The sequence below is a fragment of the Onthophagus taurus genome, chromosome 11, assembly GCF_036711975.1.
Source record: "Onthophagus taurus isolate NC chromosome 11, IU_Otau_3.0, whole genome shotgun sequence".
NCBI lineage: Eukaryota > Metazoa > Arthropoda > Insecta > Coleoptera > Scarabaeidae > Onthophagus > Onthophagus taurus.
In genome coordinates, this window is record NC_091976.1 from 2,978,256 (window position 1) to 3,003,896 (window position 25,641).

General features: G+C 32.2%; 2 long non-coding RNA genes across 5 annotated transcripts; both read left to right on the forward strand.

Moving 5' to 3' along the window:
* The first annotated feature begins 263 nt into the window (after window positions 1–263).
* On the forward strand, window positions 264–25,201 carry LOC139431701 (uncharacterized). 4 transcript variants are annotated; one of them, XR_011641761.1, is made up of 3 exons: window positions 265–695; window positions 816–1,519; window positions 5,614–10,670. It is a non-coding gene; the product is annotated as an uncharacterized lncRNA (long non-coding RNA). The 4 variants fall into 4 exon arrangements; XR_011641763.1 differs by lacking the exon at window positions 5,614–10,670 and adding an exon at window positions 24,026–25,201 and having other exon boundaries at window positions 284–695; window positions 816–981; XR_011641762.1 differs by lacking the exon at window positions 5,614–10,670 and having other exon boundaries at window positions 284–695; window positions 816–981; window positions 1,224–1,445.
* Window positions 20,046–20,684, forward strand: LOC111416580 (uncharacterized). The gene is made up of 2 exons (XR_011642090.1): window positions 20,046–20,457; window positions 20,581–20,684. It is a non-coding gene; the product is annotated as an uncharacterized lncRNA (long non-coding RNA).
* Window positions 25,202–25,641: the final 440 nt, after the last annotated feature.

Genomic DNA, 25,641 nt, shown 5'->3' on the forward strand with positions numbered 1-25,641 from the left:
AATATCTCTTGAACCAAAAACCATTTCTTGTTCGCCCGAATTCGGACGTACACGCCTGAACTATGGTTCGCGCGAATTCGCTTGCACTGTAACCGTAGCCTAAGGAATTTTAAAACCTAAAATAACATTCCATATTCGGGAGTGCTCGGCGATAATCGGCCGGTGGTCCGATCTGTTCACGTTTTCGGATTCGATAAAGGTTGTTAATAAACAAATAGTGTGTTGCGTTGGCTTCAAGTTTAAAGTGTTTACAACTGCCTCTATATAATATATGCAATTTTGTTGGTTAAATTCATAATTTTTATTTAAATCTAAAATTCTAGACAAGTTGCGTCGTGCCATCTGTAAATAAAACACCCAACTACACTTATTACCAGAAATTTTTTTTTAGTGGCATGAATTAATAAAGGGGTTGTATTGATTTTTTGTCGTTACATACAATGATTATTATTTAATCAACTCAGCGGTGTTAATCCCATTTTGTTTTCCCAACAAAGATAATGTCATTTGGAACAAAATTCTCTGGAAATGGTAACGAGTTTTTCACAATCAAGTTTACAAAAATGTCAAAATATTGCAAATGGAATCTTTCTTATAACCTTTATCTTGAAGATTATCTACCAATAAATACGAAATCGGAAATTGATCACAATTCGGTATTCCAAAGGTGATAATGGTGCCATGGTATGGAAAAAGTAAGAATTTGAAATTAAATTTAATCGTTTACAAACAAGAATTAATAAACATAACCACAATATTACATTCTAATATATTTTTATGGTATTGTTTAAAGTAAATTTCTTTCCACATTTTAGGTGGAACTGAAACACGGTAAAGGATAGACACTGAAGATTGATGTCATTTGTTGATTAGTTAATCAGGATTTGATGCCCTCTTAAGGAATTAATGCTTTATTGAAAATTAAAGAATACAAACTATGGTGACACTCCAATTTTTGAAGACAATGTTACAGTTTAACAGGTAATACATAACTTCTTACATTATAAGTCTGGTAGGGGACTTGTGTAACAACTAGTAACAGTACAAGTTAAGTCTGGAATATCTAAATAAGTACTGTTACAAGACTTACAGGAAGTGTATCTTATTGTTCATTTTTTTTTCTATAATATGTGTCAAGGTAAATTTTTTAGGGATTCTGTTGCTATTAGTTAGGACCCTTATAAAATGTATGTTGTTTTTCTGATTTTTAATAACATTTTCAGTAACTAAATACACCCATACCTCGCTGTACGACCTAGATACGTTCCACGAAAGTTGCCCGCAAAGCAAAAAGCCGTATAAGGAATCTATTATTCTAATACAAATTCATACAAATTCAATGGGATCGGTTCCAAATTTGTTAAATATGTAAAATGGTTTATTATTCAAAATGCATTTTATCTTTTTATTTCATTTAAATCAAAAATACATACATAACAAGTACATACATTTGTAGATAAAATAATAACAGACTCCAAAAACCAACAATAATCTATAAACAAAAATGAAACAACTTCATGTTACATGTTTACATACAGGGTGTCCCACCTAAGTTGCCTCGGTTCATAGCCGAATTATGATTAAGTTTTTCAAAAAATGTTTCAAATAAAAGTTGAATCGAATCATATTGTACATATTTTAAAATTAGTTTCAGTAATGGCGGACTTCCGCTTCTACCGGAAATGGATATCAAATTTGTTATTTTAAATGGAACATCCTGTATATTATTGCATTTTTGGATTCCTCGTGAAATTTCAATGGTACTTTGTTAAGGATACCTTAGATCTAACTGGTATCGTTTTTGAATTACATGACGATTGTAGAAAAAAATGACATTTGCAGCATCTTATAAATTTGGCAATATTGCCGAAACTGTGAAAGCTAGAAAGATTTGGTTTTCTGTTTTGGATTAACAATAAAAGAGCACACGTTTGCTAATAGAAAATTATGCATTTATATTACGGAGTTCTTAAGTAGGGATCTGTAATTTTCGAACTTTTTAATCATGGATAACTTAATTCTTTTAAATGGAACAATATACCAGTTTTTGCATAACTGGATGTAAAATTTAATTTCCGTTCAGTTTTATACAGGTATCATGGTGTCTATCTTGAACGGTTTTGAAGATATTCCCGATTTTTCAGTTTTTTACGATAGATATGTATTGCGAAGTAGGCTTAGGACTGGTAAAATGAAATGGACGCTTTGCAATACTATTAAAAATTGAAGTAGGCTTGGAAAACAAACTAGGTAAACTGTCATTACTGTTCCACGCATTAGAACTGTCATTAGTGTTCTACGCATTAGAACTGGTTTTCAAAGTATTATTTGTTAACATAATAATTAAAAATGTCACATACGCGGAAAGAATTAGTCGATATGGTTTTCGTTTTCGGCGAATGTAACAAGAACGCTTTGTTAGCGTCAAGACTTTACGCACAACAATATCTGGAAAGAAGCTGGAAAGATTTACAAATACTGCATCCGTAAAACGTACTAAGCGCAACCGTAATAACTCCGTACTTACGGATGAAAACCAGTTGCACGTATTGTTAGCTGTGCAAGAAAATGCAGAATCTAGTGTGCGTGAAATAAGTAGGAGGACAAACATCAGTAAATCTTCGGTACACAGGATTTTAAGAAAATATAATTATCATTCGTATCGAATCCAGTTGCACCAGGAAATTACTGAAGGCGATTGCGAAAGCAGGCTGTTATTCTGTCAGTGGGCAATTGAAAGAACTAATCTTGATGCCAATTTTTTCGGACAGGTGATGTTTTCGGATGAAGCTACCTTTCACAAAAATGGGTTTGTGAATCGTCACAATTGTCATTATTATAATATTATAACCCCCATCGATTCCTTGCAACGCATAGCCAGTACAGATGGTCAGTGAACGTTGGGCAGGTGTCATTGGAACGCATATCATAGGCCCTTTCTTTCATAATCAACGTTTGACGGGTAGGATTTATTTAGAATGTTTAGAAAATAGTTTGGGCGTTCTGTTGGAAAATATTCCACTAGCTATTCGTTAGTAGATGTGGTTCCAACACGATGGTGCTCCACCGCACAATACCGCCCAAGTAAATATAAGTTGTAAAATAAAAGTTGAATCGAATCATATTGTACATATTTTAAAATTAGTTTCAGTAATGGCGGACTTCCGCTTCTACCGGAAATGGATATCAAATTTGTTATTTTAAATGGAACATCCTGTATATTATTGCATTTTTGGATTCCTCGTGAAATTTCAATGGTACTTTGTTAAGGATACCTTAGGTCTAACTGGTATCGTTTTTGAATTATATGACGATTGTCGAAAAAAATGACATTTGCAGCATCTTATAAATTTGGCAATATTGCCGAAACTGTGAAAGCTAGAAAGATTTGGTTTTCTGTTTTGGATTAACAATAAAAGAGCACACGTTTGCTAATAGAAAATTATGCATTTATATTACGGAGTTCTTAAGTAGGGATCTGTAATTTTCCAACTTTTTAATCATGGATAACTTAATTCTTTTAAATGGAACAATATACCAGTTTTTGCATAACTGGATGTAAAATTTAATTTCCGTTCAGTTTTATACAGTTATCATGGTGTCTATCTTCAACGGTTTTGGAGATATTCCCGATTTTTCAGTTTTTAACGATAGATACTTATTTCGCAGCGCCGGCCACCTTCCCCTCGCATTTTACCAGGCTTGGGACTGGCAGAAATATTACTGGCATGCTTAAAAAGTGGCCAACAAAACTCAACAAGACCACTGGAAACAAAACACAAATAAAAAAACACTATTGCATCAAATGTTCAAAATGTTGTCCGTTTTGTTCACTACATAATAGAAATCGTTTTTGTAAGGAGTTTTGCACATTTCTGAGAATTTCTGGTGTGATTTCTTGAAAAGCTCTTACAATGCGTTAACGCATATCGTCAGGAGTAGTTGGTGATGTCTCATAAACCTTGCTTTTAATGAAATCCCATAAAAAGAAATCGCAAGTGGTAAGATCTGGCGATCTCGGAGGCCATCTAACAGCGCCAGCGGTCCGGAAAGGACACATCCAAATACCGACGAACTTGGGCGGTATTATGCGGTGGAGCACCATCGTGTTGGAACCACATCCACTGACGAATAGCTAGTGGAATATTTTCCAACAGAAAGCCCAAACTATTTTCTAAAAATTCTAAATAAATCCTACCCGTCAAACGTTGATTATGAAAGAAAGGGCCTATGATATGCGTTCCAATGACACCTGCCCAACGTTCATTGACCATCTGTATTGGCTATGCGTTGCAAGGAATCGATGGGGGTTTGTTGTATTATAATAATGACAATTGTGACGATTCACAAACCCATTTTTGTGAAAGGTCGCTTCATCCGAAAACATCACCTGTCCGAAAAAATTCGCATCAAGATTAGTTCTTTCAATTGCCCACTGACAGAATAACAGCCTGCTTTCGAAATCGCCTTCAGTAATTTCCTGGTGCAACTGGATTCGATACGGATGATAATTATGTTTTCTTAAAATCCTGTGTACCGAAGAATTACTGATGTTTGTTCTCCTACTTATTTCACGCATACTAGATTCTGCATTTTCTTGCACAGCTAACAATACGTGCAACTGGTTTTCATCCGTAAGTACGGAGTTATTACGGTTGCGCTTAGTACGTTTTACGGATCCAGTATTTGTAAATCTTTCCAGTTTCTTTTCAGATATTGTTGTGCGTAAAGTCTTGACGTTAAGAAAGCGTTCTTGTTACATTCGCCGAGAACGAAAACCATATCGACTAATTCTTTCCGCGTATGTGACATTTTTAATTATTATGTTAACAAATAATACTTTGAAAACCAGTTCTAATGCGTAGAACATTAATGACAGTACTAATGCGTGGAACAGTAATGACAGTTTACCTAGTTTGTTTTCCAAGCCTACTTCAATTTTTAATAGTATTGCAAAGCGTCCATTTCATTTTACCAGTCCTAAGCCTACTTCGCAATACATATCTATCGTAAAAAACTGAAAAATCGGGAATATCTCCAAAACCGTTGAAGATAGACACCATGATAACTGTATAAAACTGAAAGGAAATTAAATTTTACATCCAGTTATGCAAAAACTGGTATATTGTTCCATTAAAAAAAAATAAGTTATCCATGATTAAAAAGTTCGAAAATTACAGATCCCTACTTAAGAATTCCGTAATATAAATGCATAATTTTCTATTAGCAAACGTGTGTTCTTTTATTGTTAATCCAAAACAGAAAACCAAATCTTTCTAGCTTTCACACTTTCGGCAATATTGCCAAATTTATAAGAAGCTGCAAATGTCATTTTTTTCGAAAATCGTCATATAATTCAAAAACGATACCAGTTAGACCTAAGGTATCCTTAACAAAGTACCATTGAAATTTCACAAAGAATCCAAAAATGCAATAATATACAATCTGTTCCATTTAAAATAACAAAGTTGATATCCATTTCCGGTAGAAGCGGAAGTCCGCCATTACTGAAACTAATTTTAAAATATGTACAATATGATTCGATTCAACTATTATCTGGAACATTTTTTGAAAAACTCAATCATAATTCGGCTATGGACCGAGGCAACTTAGGTGGGACACCCTGTATATAATTTTTTTTTAAATGGCTTTAATCTGAAGACGATGAAGAAATGGTAACCTGCAGATCACTGTCGTCATCATTTTTTGCTGGTAAGGATGGGCCTGGCTTAAAAAAATGGTCCAACATTGTTTATCTTGTCTATTTCGTTCTTCAGTGATTTGTCACAGCTAATGGCTGAATTAATTCCTCTAGAAACTTTAGCGCTACGTTCGACGTCAGGATCGTTTTCAAGGAGGATATTTATTCCTTGTTCGAAACTGGAAAAAGCTTTCGACAATTTGTTGATGTTATCTGTTTGGATGTCGGTTCTGCTTGCAACTGAATGAGTTCCTCATATGAAAGGGGTTCCCTATCAGCTTCAAGTAGATCAACCACATCACGTTCATTCAAACCTTCAAAGCTGAGATCATGTGCTAGATCCAAAATATTTTGTCTAATTTCAGGAAAGAAATTAACTTCTGCCACAAATATCAAGTAGCGCTAGACACAAAAGAAACAATTAAACTTTATTTTGTAATAAACATCTACTTATTTATTTATTTGGACAAAAATAACATCGAGTGTAAAACATTCATGCGCTACTAGATTAAAATGTTAGGTTACTTTTTGATGGGGAAAGAAATGAATTTTTAAGAAAAACAAAATACTATCGTAAAAAGAATGTTTTTAGGATCTCAATAATAAAGAAAAATTTTGGCATTCCATTTAAAAAAAAAAGTTGACAGTCGCCATTTTGAAATAATTCGTCCAATTGAAAATATGATATCACCATTGTGTAGAGAATGTCCTAAAACATATTACTGCCAAATATTTTGCAAGTAGTACCCATAGTGTGGCTACAAAAAAATAAGGCGCTTACTCTGAATCAGGCTGTAAGTATATTGAAATATGAGGCGCCTAGTTTCAAAACCGGACATTTACTTAAAAAAGTTTTCGAGAAAAAAAGAAAAACGTGTTCCATCGTCCTAGTTAACTGAAATTTGACTAACCACATATTTCAATTTATAACTCAACCATTTTATATATTTTACAATATATTTTTATTTTTTGGTTAAGACTTTTCCATAATTTAAAAAAATAAACATTTTTTTAAGTGGATATGTCCGGTACTGATACTGAAAATGGGATTTGTCCCGTTTTGATAACAAGACCTGAATTTTCGTGAATTACTGTTCAAAAAGCGATATGAAATTGGATCGGCATCTGATTAGATGAGTTTAATAAAAGTGTCAACATACTTGGTTCCTGATTTTAAAAAAATTACCAAAAAAAGAAACACATTGATTGCAGCAAAACGTAATTTATTTTGTAATAGTAACATAAAAAAAGTGAAATTAAACATAGCCAGACTCTTGCACAAATTCGCAGAGAGGTTCATCGTCTTCGCTGTCAGTAGTCTCCTCGAAAGGCAACAACTATGAATAGAATTTGCATCTCTCTTGGTCCTTCCAGTTCTGGCCAAAATGTAGAGTCAAAAGCATAATCACGTCTTTCAGTTTTTCGGACTTGACTTCATTTTTTCCTATTTCTACTACCTGTGGTTCTATTTGCGAAACCTTTTTCCCTTTTTTGGTAATAGATTTTGGGTTAATAAGGGTATTGTTATAATAATGTTCTCCATTTACTAAGATGCTATTCTTTGTTTATTCTAAAAGGACACGTTTGATTTGTGATATTTTAAAATGTAATGAACTTGGAGATTTCAACACTTTTTGTGCCGCACTTTTCCAATTACGAACAAACCAGTCTCGTCCAAGTAGAAACAAAGTGCCTTGTTCTTGAAAAATAGCATGGTATTCCGAGGGATCTACGATGGTCTCCTTTTTTTAGAACTTTTTTTCTAACATTCCAAAAACACGATCAGGAGGCATGAACGAATGTCCAGTTATAGGAAACACTATTTCCACCTTTTTAACCTGCTTTGAAGCTTCTAGTAACCATTTCATTACCATTGCCAAAATAATAGTGTTTTTATTTTGGCCGGCACAGCCATCGGATACCAACCGAACAGTGTTAACACCTGTCATTTCCGATTCATTACGTTTTAGACAATGATGTAAGGCCGATGCTATTTCGTTAGAACCCTTTGGACTTTCAGTTTCTAACCACGAGTATGTGAAAACATTTTCTTGTCGAAGTGGGTCTTTTGACGAACCCTTGACTACACAAAGGTTAAAATTTATTTAAATTTTTTTGACAATCATAAGAAAATGTCATTCATCCTTGCTTTTTCTCTTTTAAAAGGTGATAAAAACCTTTTGCTCGTGCTTTATGTACTCTCAAATCTGTTCTTAATTTGTTTTTCTTTTCGGTATCTTTTTCTATTTTTAGGCTCTCACTGATACCTAAGCATGTAGAACAGGCGTCTGTTTTGGAAGAGCCGAAACCAACATTAAAGAACGTAACAAAAACGTGTCGAAAGTAACTTTTTTTTATAGTTGCCAATTCGTCGTTAGTGTTTTCAGAAAGAAACATGTTATAAAGCTTTGAGATATTCAGTTCCGATGATAAATACTGTCTAATTGACTTTTCTCTGCAATAATGTGACTCTAGTGCTTTTAGTGATTTTATGAACCCTTTAACAGCTTCTAGCTTTTTAGAATAAGGGTGCTTTTGCGATTACCGCCTCGGTTTTCTAATACCTTCCCAGTTTTATAAAAGCGATCGAGTACACCCAAAACTCGGTGTTTAGTGATGCCCAGAATATTGAGAAATGCGGCTCTACATACACGCACTTCTGTACCATCCTGTTTTTTAACAAAATATGCAATCGACATACCTTTGGTTTTTTTATTTTCCTTGCCACGTTTTCTAGCAGGTGGGAAGCAAACACAAAATCTTGTAATTAACTGGTCTTGTTGCAATTTGTTTGCATTTTTATAGAATATGTCCTTGAAAATTTGAATATCGTGATTGTAAGCGAGGGACACTTAAATGTACCCTGACCATGGTTACAATTCATCAACTGCGAATGTAAATTCTTGCAGGAGTAACATAACAATGTGTAACATGCATTACCGTTCTTTTCTTTGTACTTCAGTCTTCCAATGTTGTCTATTAATACCTTTCTTCCGAGCACATTTTGAATCTACTACTTCCTTTATAAATGACGCCATAGTAATTCATAAACCGCAATATGCGAAGAAGATACACCAAATATGCAGTTCCGAACACGTGCAGTTGCGTACATACACTGCGCAGTCTGCGCACGTGACGTGAATAACGTTTCTTATTGGGTACGATGAACACGTCCGTTTTAGAAACTAATGCGCCTTGGACTTGTTCGGATTTGAAACAAAGTGCTATGTTGCGTATATGAATAATATTGAATACGTCCGGTTTTGAACATGTAATACCTAACAGATCAACAGCTGCCTTATAACACCACCACTTTGTATCGAAATCAGCCATTTGAACAAAATGTGACATGTCCGGTTTTGAAATTAGGCGCTTCATATATCGCAAACCATTTTAATATAAAGCCGACGTTACACGTCGCAATTGACTGCTATGGCGGCAACTATGGAGGAGCGTGGTTTGACTGTTCCCACAGGTTCCCGTCAAAATTTGCGTGTAACATGTCTATTACCATAGTAATGACTGCGAGCAAAGCTACTGCGAAGGCTAGAAAATTTTCTACTTTCGGTATATCACGGAAATTTGACGATTAAACACGCCAATTTGACGCTAGCAGTCAAACCACGCCCAACCACACCCTTCCGTAGTTACCGCCATAGCAGTCGATTGCGACGTGTAACGTCGGCTTAATAAAATATAATACTCCTATATAACAAAAAATATAATATATTATTATACATATAAAATATAATAAATATTATAATAATCTAAATGGTGAGAATTTTATACGATCCATTATACCATCAAATATTATCAGTATTTTGTATAATACTTACCCATTATTCTCTATGCAACATTGCAATCTGGTGAACATCAAATTTACTAATCTTTCGCATTCATCCTTGTCATGAAACAATTCTCACACAACTGTAATGTTGCGGCGCAGATTATCAACGTTGCGAATCGAAAAGTTGGCATTTTTGTTGAACTGTTTTCCACCAAAGCCTATAGATTTTCGATTGGGTTAAGATCAGGTGACCGCGCTGGCCAGGTTCAATATTTTCGTTATTTTGTGTAGTAGTTTCTGTATTTGTGGTAGTAGGTTGAGTAATCGTTTTCGTTTTAGGTGTCAAATTAGAGGTAAAATATTTATTTTCAATTAGATCCATGTCATAAATTAATGGATTTTTAATATTACTCAAACTCAAAGTTTGACTTGATTAAAAATTTTCTATTTCTTCTCTACTTTCACCTTTCTTCATCTAGCACCTCATAAGACCTTTCATTAACTCTTCCTACTATCTTCCCTCTTTTCCATTGATGATTAATTAGATTTTGAATTAAAACAGTGTCATTAATACTCAATGGTTTTAAATCTTTTACATTTGATTAATTTTGATGATATTATTATATCATATTATTATATTTCTATCATAACAAAATTTTTGACTTTTCTGCTTATCATTCATTTTTTCTTTATTATTTCTTTTTCCATTATTTTTGGTTCTAAATCTTTATTTGTTGTTGGCATTTTTGTTTTAATCTTTCTATTTAACAATAGCTGAACAACCTAATTGTGGTAAAGGAGAATTTCTGTATTCAGTTAAAGCAATTATAAAATCACTATAATTTTTACACTTTTTCAACATCTTTTTTGCAATTCCCGCTGCTTTTTCTGCTAATCCGTTTGATTGACTATTATAAGGACTAGAAAATTTATTTTTAAAATTCCAATTATTAGCAAAGATTTTCATTTTTGTTGAATTAAATATGTATTTCGTAAAAAAATTGAGTAGACCAAGAATTCTTAACAATTCAGTTGTGTTATTTGGTGTTTTTAACTTTTTAATTGCTACTAAATTTTTTTCATCTGGTTTTATACAATTATTTAATATAACTTGACCCATGAATGTAACTTCATTTTGTTGATATTGCAATTTATTACTGTTAAATGTAACATTATAAATCATCGTTCTTTCAAAAACTTTTATGAGTGCTAAATCATGTTCTTTTTCTGTTTTACCTGATATAATAATATCATCAAAATTAATTTCAACATCAGGTATGTCACCAAAAATTTCAAAATTTTTAGCTTGAAATATTTCTGGAGCTGAAGATATACCAAATGGTAATCTGTTAAATTTATATCTCCCAAATGGAGTATTAAAAGTGCATAGTTCACTACTTTTTTCACCTAGTTTTAGTTGCCAAAAATCTTCTTTCATATCCATGACCGTAAAAACATTTTTTTCAGCCAATCTAGTACAAATATCTTCACTAGTCGGGATCATAAAATGTTGACGTTTAATAAATTTATTTAATGGTATTGTATCCAGGCATAACCTTAACTGACCATTAGGTTTTTCAACAATCATCAAACTATTTACCCAATCAGTTGAGTGTTCCACTTTTGAAGTTATTTCTTTTTTCTCGAAATTCTCCAAAGTTTCTTTTAATTTTGGTCATAATGATAACGGAATTTTTCTTTTTGCTTGAATTGTAGATATAGCATTGTTTGTTAATTCAATTTTACATGTACCTGTTATTTCACCTAAGCTATCAAACAAATCTTGGTAACCTTCCAATAATTCAGTTTTGTTTTTAGGCATTTCTGTTTCTTCATCAATCTTATTTAAAGTATTAATTCTACCTAACAAGTTAAATTTTAAACAATCACTTAAACTTAACAATGGTTCGGTTTTTATGTTTACAACAACAAAACTAATAAACTCTGATACATTTCTATAACCACAAGATAAATCTCTTTTTCCTACAGGTTTTAATTTATTATTGCTTACTAAAGGTGCTGACATAAAACACTTACATTCTATTTTGAATTTAATTTCATTATTTAATATTTTTAAGTTTTTTTGTGTTCTTTTTCGTTCTTCTTACAAACTTTTGCAAAGTAATCCACAGTAATTACATTTCTTCTTTACTTGGTTTATCTCTTTTAAAGGGTTTAATACTTGCGCGTGATATTTTCCTAATTCAATTGATTTACAATAACTTTCAATTTTTTCTAAGGAAATATCACTTTCTCCCAACAATCTTTGTTGCACGTTTTTGTCAAAAATACTTGTAACTAGCTTGTCTCTTATCATTCTATCTTCCTATGTTTATTTACATTTATCATTTTCACACTTAAATTCATATAATGCAGCTTGTGTACGCAACTCCGTAATGTATGCATCTATTGTTTGTTCTTCTTTTTGTTGTAAGTTTTCATATAAAGATTAAACTTTTGTTTCCAAATAACCCATGTTTCCGCAGGATTATTAGAAAAATCTAATGTTTTCGGTGGTTTAAACTCCATTTTATTCACTTTTTTTTTTTATACACCTGACACCCTATCTTATATTCTGTTTATTAATAAAGCGAACTACTAGCAGTTAGCTATTATATTTACTTTATTAACTAACAGTGTACACAACTATTATAATTTTGATACAAGTAGACCTGAAGTCACAATACCAATATAAATAATAATAATGTTACTACATTATATAACATTATCAATTATGTTTTAAATGTGATGTATACAATTGTTCCATACTTCTGCTGTACAATTTAACAAAGCAGTATGCCACACATTACTGACACATTTTTTTTCTTTGAAGGACATCATTGATATGTTTATTATAAAAGGTCTTGCAATAGGCTCAACCTAGTTCAATTGCATTATGCTGACAATGATAAGAAGCAAGTCGCAACACTTCACTATTATTCTGCAGAAGAAGATCATCAACGACATATCTTTTTGTATTTTGCTGCAAAAATGGCTCAATATTTTCCCAAAGATGAGGTTTTGTTTTGTTTTCAAAAAATTTCAAAAAATATCTGTGATCATTGAACTCGATGTTGTCGTTGATTAATAACTCTTTATCATTATCACGAATATGAAACTCCTCTAATAAGTCCATCTTTTTAGACTTAAGAAGAGGCCTTACCAAATCTATATTATCAATAATTGAACTGTGTTGGTTTTCCTGTAAATGTTTATTGAATGCGGAGCTGCTCTTAGAAATATGTTCCTTATATCTTATATATCTTATATCTCCTTATATCATCACTTCTTTGATGATCCCTACAGCATTATCACTACATTTTTGCCAGATAAATTGTGCACTGCTGGAATTAGATTTTTGTTAACCCAGTTGTAAAAGATTTGCAAATTTATCGTCGTGTGGTAATCTTTGTCAGTATTCTTGCTATTAAAAAGTAACAAGCAATTTCCTAAAAAACCATATTAGCTGTATCACATGATTTCTTTCCATTAATAATTCCATAAATTTTTTGACTATTAATTTTTTCAATTTTGTTTTAACCCATGTCTCGAATTACTGCATACATATAATAAATTTCATGAACTAGTGAATTCGGGTTCTCTTTTTGCAAAATATAATAGTTCATTTAGGTTAAAATGTTTCCCTCTAAATAATTTTTGAAAAATTTCAACTGCAAGCTGTTCTTTTCTTTCGTTCCGGTTTGTGCTTTTTGGGTTTTGCAAACTTTCTTTATTGGTAAGGTCTATATGTTGTAAATAACTGTATTAGTAACATGATAAATAATAAATAAGAAAACTAATTTGTTAAAATACTAAAATACATTAAATATTTCACAAAGATGGATATGTCACAAACTAGCTCTCAAGAACTTCTCGTTTCCCGTAGTGGGTTTTCTAGCTAGGTCCACGGAGCGGCTCGTGTACCCAACTGTCCACGCACTACCCTTTTCTTGATAGCTAGCAATGACTAATTGTAAGTTAGGGTTTGGCACACTGCGTTCCTTCACTTGAAAGCGAACGGCAGTAATTTGGAATTAAGAATAAAAATAGATTGAAAGAAAACGAAATTTCACACAGGAAAAAATATAGAGTAAAAATCAACTCTAAAACATGGTTCAGATCGGTCCAATTTATTTAGAGTTATTTTTTTGCACTATATAGTGTAGGTGAATAGATTAAAAATTTACACTATATAGTGAGAAGATGGTGTTTACTAAATAGTGTAAAATCGTTACTCTATAACAGTGTATTATATGTAATCTAACTAGATGTTGTCGTCACTCTAATTAGATACATTTCTAATCTAATCAGTGTAAATTATTAAAAATTCGCTCTAATTTTACTCTATTAATTGACGAAATATCACTAAATAGTGTGTATCTTACACTTATTAGTGTTAATTTTTAATAGGAAGTGGAGTATTTTTAGGGAAGTTTTACGTTTGTAATAAAAATCAAAATTATAAAATATTTGTTTTTATTTTTACTTGTAATATATTGTTATAACTTAAATTTAAAAAAATTAAATTCTGTTTATATACATATAACATATATAATACTTAATTCATTTTAAAGTTTCCACCGAGTCACCATCAAAACTGCATCTAATGAGTCTTCTATAAGTTTCCTGTTTGTATAGTTGCACCAAGTTGCACATTTTTACCAATCTTCACAAGGAACTTGTATGTAAAATCTTCCGGAAGTTCCACTAATTTCACATCATGAATGTTTTATTTTGGCAAACATAACTAAAATAAAAATCGTTCTTTCTTTCTATATCGCGTAAATCAGGTCTCGAGACGCTATCGAGTTCCGACTCGTTTAGTACGTTTAGTAGATGACCGTTAAATTTTAGCTGTATCACACCACATGTTGATCACGTGATACCAACGAGTAATCCCGAGCAAAATAGTGCGGTGCCTACGAAGTACCCGAAGGAAAAGTACACGTCTAGTGTAAAATTTAATGTTTTATATATTACATAACTTCACTAACATAAGTAAAAAAGAACTCTCCTTTAGAGAACTGTAAAAACTACTCTATTAAGTGAATAATATATGAACTCTATATTAATATTAAATATAGTGTACATTAGAGTTATTTTTACCATGTGATATTACAATTTTTACTCTAATTCTTTTTACCAACTACTCTAAAATTTTTACACGACACGATTTTTTCCTGTGCACTGTTAAAGAATAAATTTACTTTATTTTTGAAAAGGAACGAATTATATTATATAAAAAAACAACTGAACAAAGATTTTAAAAAGTAAAAATTATACGACGTAATCTATTCAACAATTTAGCTGTGATACATTTACTCTTATTACGAAATTTGCCGAGGTGGTTAGCAGGTTCAATGAGAAATCAGATGTTATAAGATTTTAATAACGCTCGCCCATTTGTTAAAATAAAATATTCAACGAAGAAAAAGAATCCAATACAGCGAATTTTATAACTAAATTGTTATAAGTTCAAATCGCACGTCTCGAATTTAAAACACACCAAAAACTTTAATTTCCCGGTTTCGCCCGATGCTTTTCCGATCCAATCCCGTAACCGACTCCCTGATTTTTTGTTCATTTCTTCCCTGCTCCATCTACTCTTACTGCCACCTCGGCACATTCCTGCCAGAACCGCCTACGTAGTATTTAGTCTGGACCCTCGGTTCTCACGACGCAACTTCGTAATTAAATTACAAAGTTCTGCCTTTACAATGGTTCTTACGGTTTACTACAATGTATTGCATTTACTGCTTAATGGCTTTCGAATCCCAAAATGCGGTTTGTTACAGATAATTAGTTCTTGTTCTGATATATCAGGCTTCAAATCTGTAGTTTCGAATTTGTGACCTTAGTGACGCTCGTTTTAGTTGGACTCTCAATAAGTTGGGTTTTTTCTTGCGTTCATTTTATTTCAATTTTATTACTTTTGACTTTTGAATAACGAAAGCTCAAACAAACGTCAGTGTGACATATTTATTTCAAAACATGATAAAACAAAACTCCCTGTTAATTTTGCCAATTTACAACAATTTAACAGGTATTATAAAAAAAAAACGAACTGTATAACTTTGAAATGTCTTTCCTTTTAAGATTCTTTTAATATCTAGGACAAAGAACTGGTGGTAAAATTGCTGGTACTAAAAACCATCTATTTCGTCTCTAGACTGTAGATTTGCCTTACCATCAATTCTTCCGTATTTCCTAAGATTTGTGACTCATACCGTTTCTCCATTTTTTACATCTGCCAAATTCTTAAATCTATGTCTTTTATCATAATTTGCTTTCTGTTTCTCTTTCTCTTCTTTCTCTCTACACACTACTGACTGTGTTGAAACGGACAATTTATTAGGGAGTAAAGGCCTGCTTTCTTAGCCTTCTGTTCAACGATAATTCTGATAAACCAATTGCGATTGAGTAGTACGATAAGCCAGAAGAGCCATATATGTATCATCATTTTTATTCAATAAAGCTCTCGCCGTCTTTACTGTAGCTTCTGCACAACCATTTGGCTATAGTAAGGGCTACTTGTAACATGCCTGAAGTCGTATTGTCACAAATTCTTTAAATTGTGATTGAATTTGTAGATCATTATCTCATCGCACCTTGTCCGTTATTTCATATTTTGAAAATAATTCCTTCAGCTTGGTGATAATTGCTATTTTAGTCATCCCTCTCAAGTTGAAAATTTCGAAAAATCTCTAGTAATAAATAATCAGTTACAATGAAGTACCATACATGTTTCTTAAATAAACTGCTTGCTGACTCTTGTGAAAAGCTGCTTTGATATTTACACGTGATTCTACACATTTAGGGCATGTCCTAATTAAATTTTGTTGTTGACTTGATACTCCTGACCACCAAACAGATAACTTTGCTCTTTCTCTCCACTTAACTATGCCCAAATGACCTGCATGTATAAATTGTAAATCATTTATTACTGGATTGTTGGAGTGGATCTGATCTTAAGTTTAAATATTTGTCGATACCTATAAAGATAACAGGCCAAATGCAACCCTTGAATTCAACTCCTTCGGATCAAGTTATTCTCTACCAGTACGATGTCAATTTGTATCAGCGAGTTAATACTTTAAAATTGCAATCAGCAACGCATAACTAGTTGTCTTCAACGCGATTTATTAATGTAATTGAATACATGTAGTTTGCAAGTGGATATATGTCAAAACACCAGAACAGTTTGAAAATCCCGTGGAGATTTGTTTTTCGAGTGACAAACCAATATGGGATAACTATGGGAATTATATGGGAATTTGGCAATTAGTCAATTAGTTTTTAATCCATTACTTTTGGAACTTTTCCGCAGAAAACTCACTTCAATTATTTCACAGTTAAACAAAAAAAGTATTGTTGGATTTTTTTGTTAGACTTAGCGTCATATTGAAGTCTCAATAGTAAGAAATCATGCCTCATTTGTCCAAAGAAATTCTCTATTGGATCCTCTTTCAATATCCGTGTTTTTAAACTTGAAATACCATACCTTTCTTGGAGATATTTGAAAATGCCTAGCAAACTGTTTAATGTAACAATCCAGTTCTTGATAGATGGTGTTGATCTGCTGCCTTTTTTGTATACAAATTTCATTGTAGACAAGATCTTTTTAGCATTCTGCCAAAAATGGAGATGAGGCGATTCTGTTGTTAGTGCATAACGTAATCGTTTGTTTGTGTTTGGAGCTACCTGGCTGGAATTGACACTATCATATAAATCGTTGAAAATTTTTTATATAAGTGTCCATTGCAGACTGATCCAGTTTTCTTCCATCTACACTAGTTGTGCCTGTGAAGTTCAAAATGCAATTATCATTCTATAAATCTTACCAAAAACGATTGTTTTTGCTACCTGATCGTACAAATACTGCCATAACTGAAGCTATAGTATAACTATAACTGAAAGTTTGGCTAGCACGCGACACTTTGTTGACACGTTTTTCCAGGAATTACATGTTCATCCTTCAATTTTGGCATGGCACGAATTTCACTTGTTGCCATTTGTTCATGTTTGTCAAGTTTTTCTCAATTAAACGGTTACGAACACCTTTTAGCAAATGTGGTGGTTCATAAATATGGAAATAAGTTTTGTCTTTTAGTCTGCAGCAATTGTCACTACGCCTTCACTACCTTGCCATAGAGCATCTGTGTTAGATTTTGATATTAATTGATTGATAGCCGCAACATTTCCTGTACCGTGATCACATTTGACTAAAATACTTTTAATATGTCGGATCAAATCAAAAGTATTAGTTGCATTCTGGGAAAAGAAGTTACAAATAGTTTGCTTCCATTTGTTATTTATACTCCTCAACATAAATACTAATGTAGTGTTTGCGATCAAATTTGTTGATTCATTCCCTTGTTCTTCAAACCTAATCGTTTCTTTAATATATTAAAAAATAAATGAGAGTGAATCTTCATTTCATCCCATATCAAAGAGCAGCATTTGTCTTCAGCTTGTAGATCATTGGTTGTACAGGAGTTCTATACATATAATAGAGTACTTATAGTTTTTGCACTAGGTAGTGCAAAGAATTTTGACAGTAACTTGTATGCCCTACGACATTGTTTAAACAAAACCAACGCCGACCATGACTTTTCAATAAACAGTTTCGTAACTGGCTTTTCAACAGTCAGCCTTCAACAGTTTTTTCAGTAAGTATATCCTGACATCCATGAAAAAGAACGTCTGTAAATATCGTTCTTGTGAAAATGTTTTGTACTTTCCACAGCTCCTCATATTGAGTTACCCATCCTTTTGCTAAAACAGATGTGGCGTCGTCACCGTCAACCGTTAATTTCTGGAAAACTATTTTCAATAAATTGTCTTCAGCTGTGACTTTCGTTTTTTGGATGGTGGTGTCACAAATGTTTCATCGGCAGACTCGGTTTGTTTATAAAAAAAATAAAATAATACAATGTACAAAATATATAAGAAAGTTTTCACATATTTACGTTGATATATCATGACATATTCCTTCTCTAGAACATTCCTGATGTTCCAAAAATTTGAGTTTTTCGAAATACCACAACGAAGAACTCAAATACTCTTTAGAAATTGTAGATTCCGGGTTCATCGTAAGGTATTGAAGAAAATAAACTCGAAAGAACGATGAATAATTAAATTTATTAATGTAAATTCGGTGCTATTGACAATTTCGAACGCCTGGCGTTCCTCATCAGGCACGACTACGAGAAACAACAAATAAAGATTAAATTAAATTTGTACATATGTGGAATTTAAAATTAATTGATCAAAGAATCCTTACAAATCTTAAAATAGTTACAAGTGAAAAAATAAAAAATATTTACCGTCAAACGAGGAGCATCAAGTTGAGGGTCAATCAATTTTATCTAAAGAAATTTAATATCACTCCTTATAACTGTATAGAAATGAACCCCTTAATTCCCACTCTAAAAAGCTTAATAAAACTTCATAAAAAAGAAAAAAGTATTCGTCCTATTATCAGCAATAATAACACACCTACTAATAAAATATCGAAAATCATAGTCATTCCTTTTTAACACCTTTCAAAGTTCATTCTCTTACAACATAAAAAATTCAACCGATCTCATTCATAAACTAAAGAATTTCAGAGTCTCTAAAAAATGTAAACTAATTTCTTTTGACATCAAAAATCTGTACACTAACGTACCCACGATCGCTTCCGTTGCAATCATTAAAAGATACCTCATTTCAGAACAACAAATACTAAAAATAGACATTAATGAAATTAACTGTTTCCTCGATATCCTTGAAATAGTTTGTAACCAAAACTTCTTCGTCTTCAACAACCGTTTTTACCAAATAAAAGATGGTTTGCCCATGGGCTCTCCTATCTCTGGAATTGTTGCCGACATCTATGTTAACAATTTCGAAAATGAACTGTTTTCTGAAAAATATAAATTATTTACCAACGATATTTTATTTTACGGTCGCTACGTAGACGACATCTTCATTATATACAATGGTAACCCAGCTAAATTTTCCGCTCTGAAAGTCATTTTTAATAACATATGTAATCTCGAGTTCACCACTGAAATGGAAGTTGATGGTAAACTCAACTTCTTGGATCTTGTAATTTCTCGAAATGCAACGAAAACGATTCTGGAATTTGACATTTTCAGAAAGCCTACCACTACAGACTCTGTCATTTCTAAATTTTCATATAACTGTAACCAACACAAAGAGGCGAGTTTCAGATTTTTCTTTAACCGTCTCAGCTCCATACCTCTCAATGAAAATAATTATTTAAACGAACTTAAGAAGATATTAAAAATTGGTCTAAATAACGATTTTAATATAAGGGACCTACAACGAATATACAATAAAGTACACGCTTCACGTTTAAACAACCTTATCTATCCTCACTTTAAGAAAAAATATAGATTTATTTCCCTTCCCTACAACCCTTCCCTCCAATACAAATTTAAACAAAATCTAGATAAAAGAACTCGACCTTTATGAAGAATTGTTTATTCATCAATATAATGAAGACGACATACTTCTTAATGATTTAACAGACTTCAACAATTACAATTACAGAAATTTTTTAAAATATGTATAACATCACAATTTACATTTACTTTACTCCCACCAACTCCCCCAACTTTCACCTTTCCATGTTGCACTCTTGACCTTCAGTCCACCTCAATACGCCAGCCTGAACGGACTCAATCAAATATATTTCATTTCCTATTAACGTTCGGGATAAGTTTTGACGTACTTTATTTTTTAAATTCATTCACATCTTTAATGTTTTAACGATTTTACACAAATAATTTTACAACTTCTTGTACCTACTCATACCCAGCAGTTTATAAATTTATACACGGAAAAGTTTTTGGTGTTTTTCAACAATTTTTCATATTTCATTGGAGACAATCTCATAAATGATTTTACAAAGACTCAATGTATTCCTGAAAACCCTCAACTTGATGCTCCTCGTTTGACGGTAAATATTTTTTATTTTTTCACTTGTAACTATTTTAAGATTTGTAAGGATTCTTTGATCAATTAATTTTAAATTCCACATATGTACAAATTTAATTTAATCTTTATTTGTTGTTTCTCGTAGTCGTGCCTGATGAGGAACGCCAGGCGTTCGAAATTGTCAATAGCACCGAATTTACATTAATAAATTTAATTATTCATCGTTCTTTCGAGTTTATTTTCTTCAAATACTCTATCTGCTCCAGATTTTTCATTTTTTTTTACTTTTTTTTTAATCGCGTTTATTTTTAGTTCGGAAAACGTTAATTTTCTTAACAACTTTTTCTCTGTTGGCGTCTGGATCTATTTGTTTTAATTTTTCATCATTTTGTTGTAACATTACAATAGGCTGAACTTTTAACTTTCCACAAATATGGCATTGACTCGTATAATTCGAGCAATTCTCCCCAAACAAATTGTAAGGAGCGGCTCTTACTTTGTTGTGTGGGCGTGCTAAAGGCGTATGCGACAAGCAGAACCTTGTCACGCCGGCTTGGATTTAGGGAGCAAAGTTAAATGAAATTTAATAAAAGAAATCAAGTCAAATTTAAATAACAAATTTAATGAAGTGAAATCAAACAAAAATAATAGCAAAAGAAATAAAATACAACCTAAAATTAATAAACAGAATTAAAGTTAAAATAAATTGGAACAAACAAAATTTAACTACAAAAATAACTCGAAAACTTTATATTGATTAACAAGAGAAATTTTAATCTAGTAATTTACCTGACTTTACTTGAAAATCTGTATAAGCAATTTAATTAAAAACATCAAAAAATATCTAAGTTCAACAATTACAAAATGATCAATTTAATAAAATGAATAATTCAAAAATAACATCGAATATTACGTAGGTTTATACCAAATCAGAAGAAGCCAAAGCAATTAGTTATAATCTTTACAAGTTAATATGTAAAATAAAACATTAACGACTTACCAAGGGTTAAAGCGATCATATTGAGAGGAGCGACTCGTCAAAAAGTATAACAATCAAACTTAAGAATTACCGGAGTCTTACTCGGACTTTACACTAAGACTCTTAACCGAAACCGAACAGGGTGCTTCGCCGAAGGAATTAATTTTAAATCAAACCGAACTGCACTTAACTTAACTCAACTTAACTGCCTCAAAAGGCGCTCCTCCTCAATATTTAAACCTTTACCCCCTGGACGCTCTTTCCTCTAGGAAAGTTCTTATTGGCTAACACATGGCTCAACCAATTAGAAATTGCAACATCAGCAATTAAACAAAAGAGAGGGAAGGAAAACAAGAGGAAAACGTTTTCCCCCTGAACGCTCTTAACTCTAAGAATAATCTTATTGGTCAACGCGTGGTTTAACCAATCAAACAATTACAACTATAACAATTAGACAAAAGAAAAGGAAGGGAAGGATGAGTCGAGCAGCGATCCCCTCTATCCGAGAATGAATAAAAATATCAATAATTAATTACCAAAATCTGAACTGGTCTGCGGATCGCTACAAAATTTTTCTTTCATATTCATAGCCACACGATCTTTAACCAACTTATTAAAATCATTAAAAAAGATTTCTTCTAATTTGTATATGTATGACAAAAATTTAATACTGGGGGTGTGACGTAGTCCATACGATGAATCATCGGAAAAATTTTTGAAATAAGAAAATAAAATTCTTCATTACTTTCAGGTGTTGTATTTAGTATCAAAATGCAACACTCACAAGAACGCTGAGTTAAAATATTTTTTTGCTAAATATCCAGCGACATGTGAAGAAGCATTTATGGATGGCAAACTTTGTTCCCGGTAGTCAGCCTGAATCACTGGTATAGTTGTATTATCTCAATCTGGTTGATTTTGCTTGGTTAATGGATTTGTAGCAGTAATAACAGCAGCTTGTAAGTTGTTCAATTTTGTAAGTAGTGCCCCATCATCATCGGCACAATTCTTGTTATTACTACAGAAATAATTTTTGCAGAAAAGTTTAGTGAATAACCGTTCAAATTGAATAGGAGTTGGGTTTCTGTAATTTCCATCTTGCTGCCGGACGCTTTCAAAAAAAATTTCCGAACAATCTTGGTTTAAATTTCTGGTAGAAATCGAAGTAAACCCAACCCCTTCTAATTTTTGTCATAAAATTTTTATACCATTAATGGTAGCCACCCAGAATTTTAAGCATTTCACAGTGGTGGTGATATCCTTTCCATTTTTGTTGAATACTTTTCGATCTGCTATGTCATCCAAATATTGTTGTTTATAAAGTTCTCCTTTATATGGACTCCTAAACTGTTCAACAAAATGTCCAAAATTTGTTTTTCAACAAATTCAATAGTTACTATTGATTCTACTGGTAATGCGCCGAGAGCGAGGTGCGTTTCTAATCCATTAGCAAGAGTTGTACTTATTACCTGTGATGGAAATTTCACCTTCATTTTTTCAAAGTTGCTAGGCGATATGTGTGAACTATTTAATTTTGGTGCCAGTCTATTCCTTTGACGACAGTCCTTTTTATAAAATTGTTCTATATAATTCCATGATGTTTTTACTCCTTTGATTAAAAAGTTATTTGTGATTAAATTGTTACGAGTTGCCTTTAATAAATGTGGTGTGTCAAATATGTACACAATAGATCTATCTCCTACTGAAAAGCAAGGATTTTGTGGAGAAAAATTGAGAACATTAAACAAATTTATAAAATTGGATCCCATGTCAGTAATTAGGCAGTCGACAAATAATCCATCACGTTCCAATTTCTCAATACAACCTATTATTTCGCTTTTAAGTGTTGCGGCGCTTAAAGTGGTATTAACAAAATATTAGCCCATTGGTTGTTTCCAGTTATTTTTAATTCTTCTCAATATCAACACTGTAGCAGTTGTGGTATCGTTGAAGGGTTTTAGGTTTTTTAAATAAAAGAGTTTCTTCCCAACTACATGTGAATGTGTTTTACCCAAAGGTTCGTACAATTCTGATGCTTACAAAAGCGTAATCAATTTTGAAGTATTACAGCAATAATGTTTACCACGGTAATACGGTTCATCGGATGATGACCTGATACTTATTAATTAAGTTGCTGAGCCTACATTTTATAGTTAAACGTTTTGTAATTTACTTAAACAATAATGAATTTGGATACATTACACAGTACGAGCTGGCACGAACTGTCTTCTATCAGAGCCCATATCCGCAATTACAATAATTTCGTCACGACCTATGCGATAATAAAAATTCTCCTTTAAATACATATTATATATTATATAGTGCCATAAATACCGAAAGTACCTTTTAATTAAATTACTATACAAATTCGAGTTAAAAATTGTTCTTTTTGATATTTTCATACCCTAAAAAAGGAAAAACCTACAACAAAATTGGCCACACTTTTTATACACGAATAACTAAATGGTCTTATATTGCTTCATTTTTCTAACCTATACATTATTAATACAATAAATTTAACATTTAAGAAAATAACTACATTTGATGGCTTCAGTCGAGTTATTGTATGCATATTAAAATTTGTTATACAAGTGTTTCTGTTATTTTGCAGATTCCTCAAATTGCCGCTGGAACCATTAATAACGACATGGAGTTTGTGTAAGCTGGGGTATTCAAAGGTGAATACTCTGAGCAGTTTTGAAAATCGCCAAGGCTAATCAGGGTTGAAGTAACCGATAATTACCATGATGGATAACTGGATAACTAACTAAAAGTTCCTTTTACGTTGGCGTGTATATATCATCAGATCAGCAGTGGACATAACTTTGGCTATTATTGTTACAAAACGCTGCTGAGATATCTTAATAGTTTTGCATTCCGACTGTGCATTTATAAATCAGCCATTTATGACTGTGCTATGGATAGGTACACAAGCGTTCTCTCAAGAATAATAGTAAAAGAGCATTTTTACATCTCTCTTGCTATGAAACAAAGTGGTTCTTTATAGAACGCATGTATACGTGCAAATTTTTGTTTTTGCGGTTTTGTTGGCAGTTTCTTTTGTCGAAATTGTTCGTTGCGTAGGGTGAAAAAGTTCAACTGGTACAAATTCAAAAGCAAATTGTATATAATTGTTTTAAAGTTTGGTGATAGCTACTTAACGTCAGTAATATTTTTTTGTAACGACCACCATTGTAAAGCATTGTAAAGCTGTGCTATGGATAGGTACACAAGCGTTCTCTCAAGAATAATAGGAAAAGAGCATTTTTACATCTGTCTTACTATGAAACAAAGTGGTTCTTTATAGAACGCATGTGTACGTGCTAATTTTTGTTTTTGCGATTGTTTTGTTGGCAGTTTCTTATGTCAAAATTGTTCGTTGCGTAGGGTGAAAAAGTTCAACTGGTACAAATTCAAAAACAAACTGTACATAATTATTTTAAAGTTTGGTGATAGCTTTTTAACTTCAGTAATATTTTTTTGTGACGTCCACCATTCTAAAGCATTTGTTGATTGATGTGTCTCCTTGCTCGTATATAACTCAATCTCATCTTCACTTACATTTTTGAAATTAGTCTTATTCAAAGATTTCTTTAAAAAGCTCGAGTTTCTTTTATATACATTATTAGTCTCATCCGTTACCATATATGATCTTGGTGTTTTGTCATATTTTTTTTATAATTTATCTTGGAGTCGATGTTTTTCCTTCTCTTATCAGAACATTCTCACTCAGTTTCAATGTATCTTTTTCCTTACTTCCTCTGTTATAATTCTACCGTTTTTTTTTTCTATTACAAAGGTTAAGTTTTACAGAAATGGAGAAACATACAAAATACAGAAAAATATGACGTCTGTAACTGCATTGAGGTAGGACGACCTTTTTCGCGCAGGAAGAAGTGGTGGGTGTTGTTCAGCTTCTAGAATTGATCTGAAACAAAATTTTTTGAGCTTCTGTTGTTCTTTGGGACCCTACTTCACGGTTAACGAGGGAATTAAAAAAAAAAAAATTATTGCGCTTGGGTTGTACTTTGAAAAACTTGTTATAATTTTGATCGAAAAAGGAGTTATATTTCTTGATCATATTTAACATCGTTGATCTTATCAAAAAAAGCTCTCGTCAACCGATAAAGAATCATATGAGGAACGCGTATATACAAGATGAAGTTAATCGGACAAATGGTGAGGTAGTTATCGTGCCCACCGTATTTAAAAGTCGTGTTTTGAGAA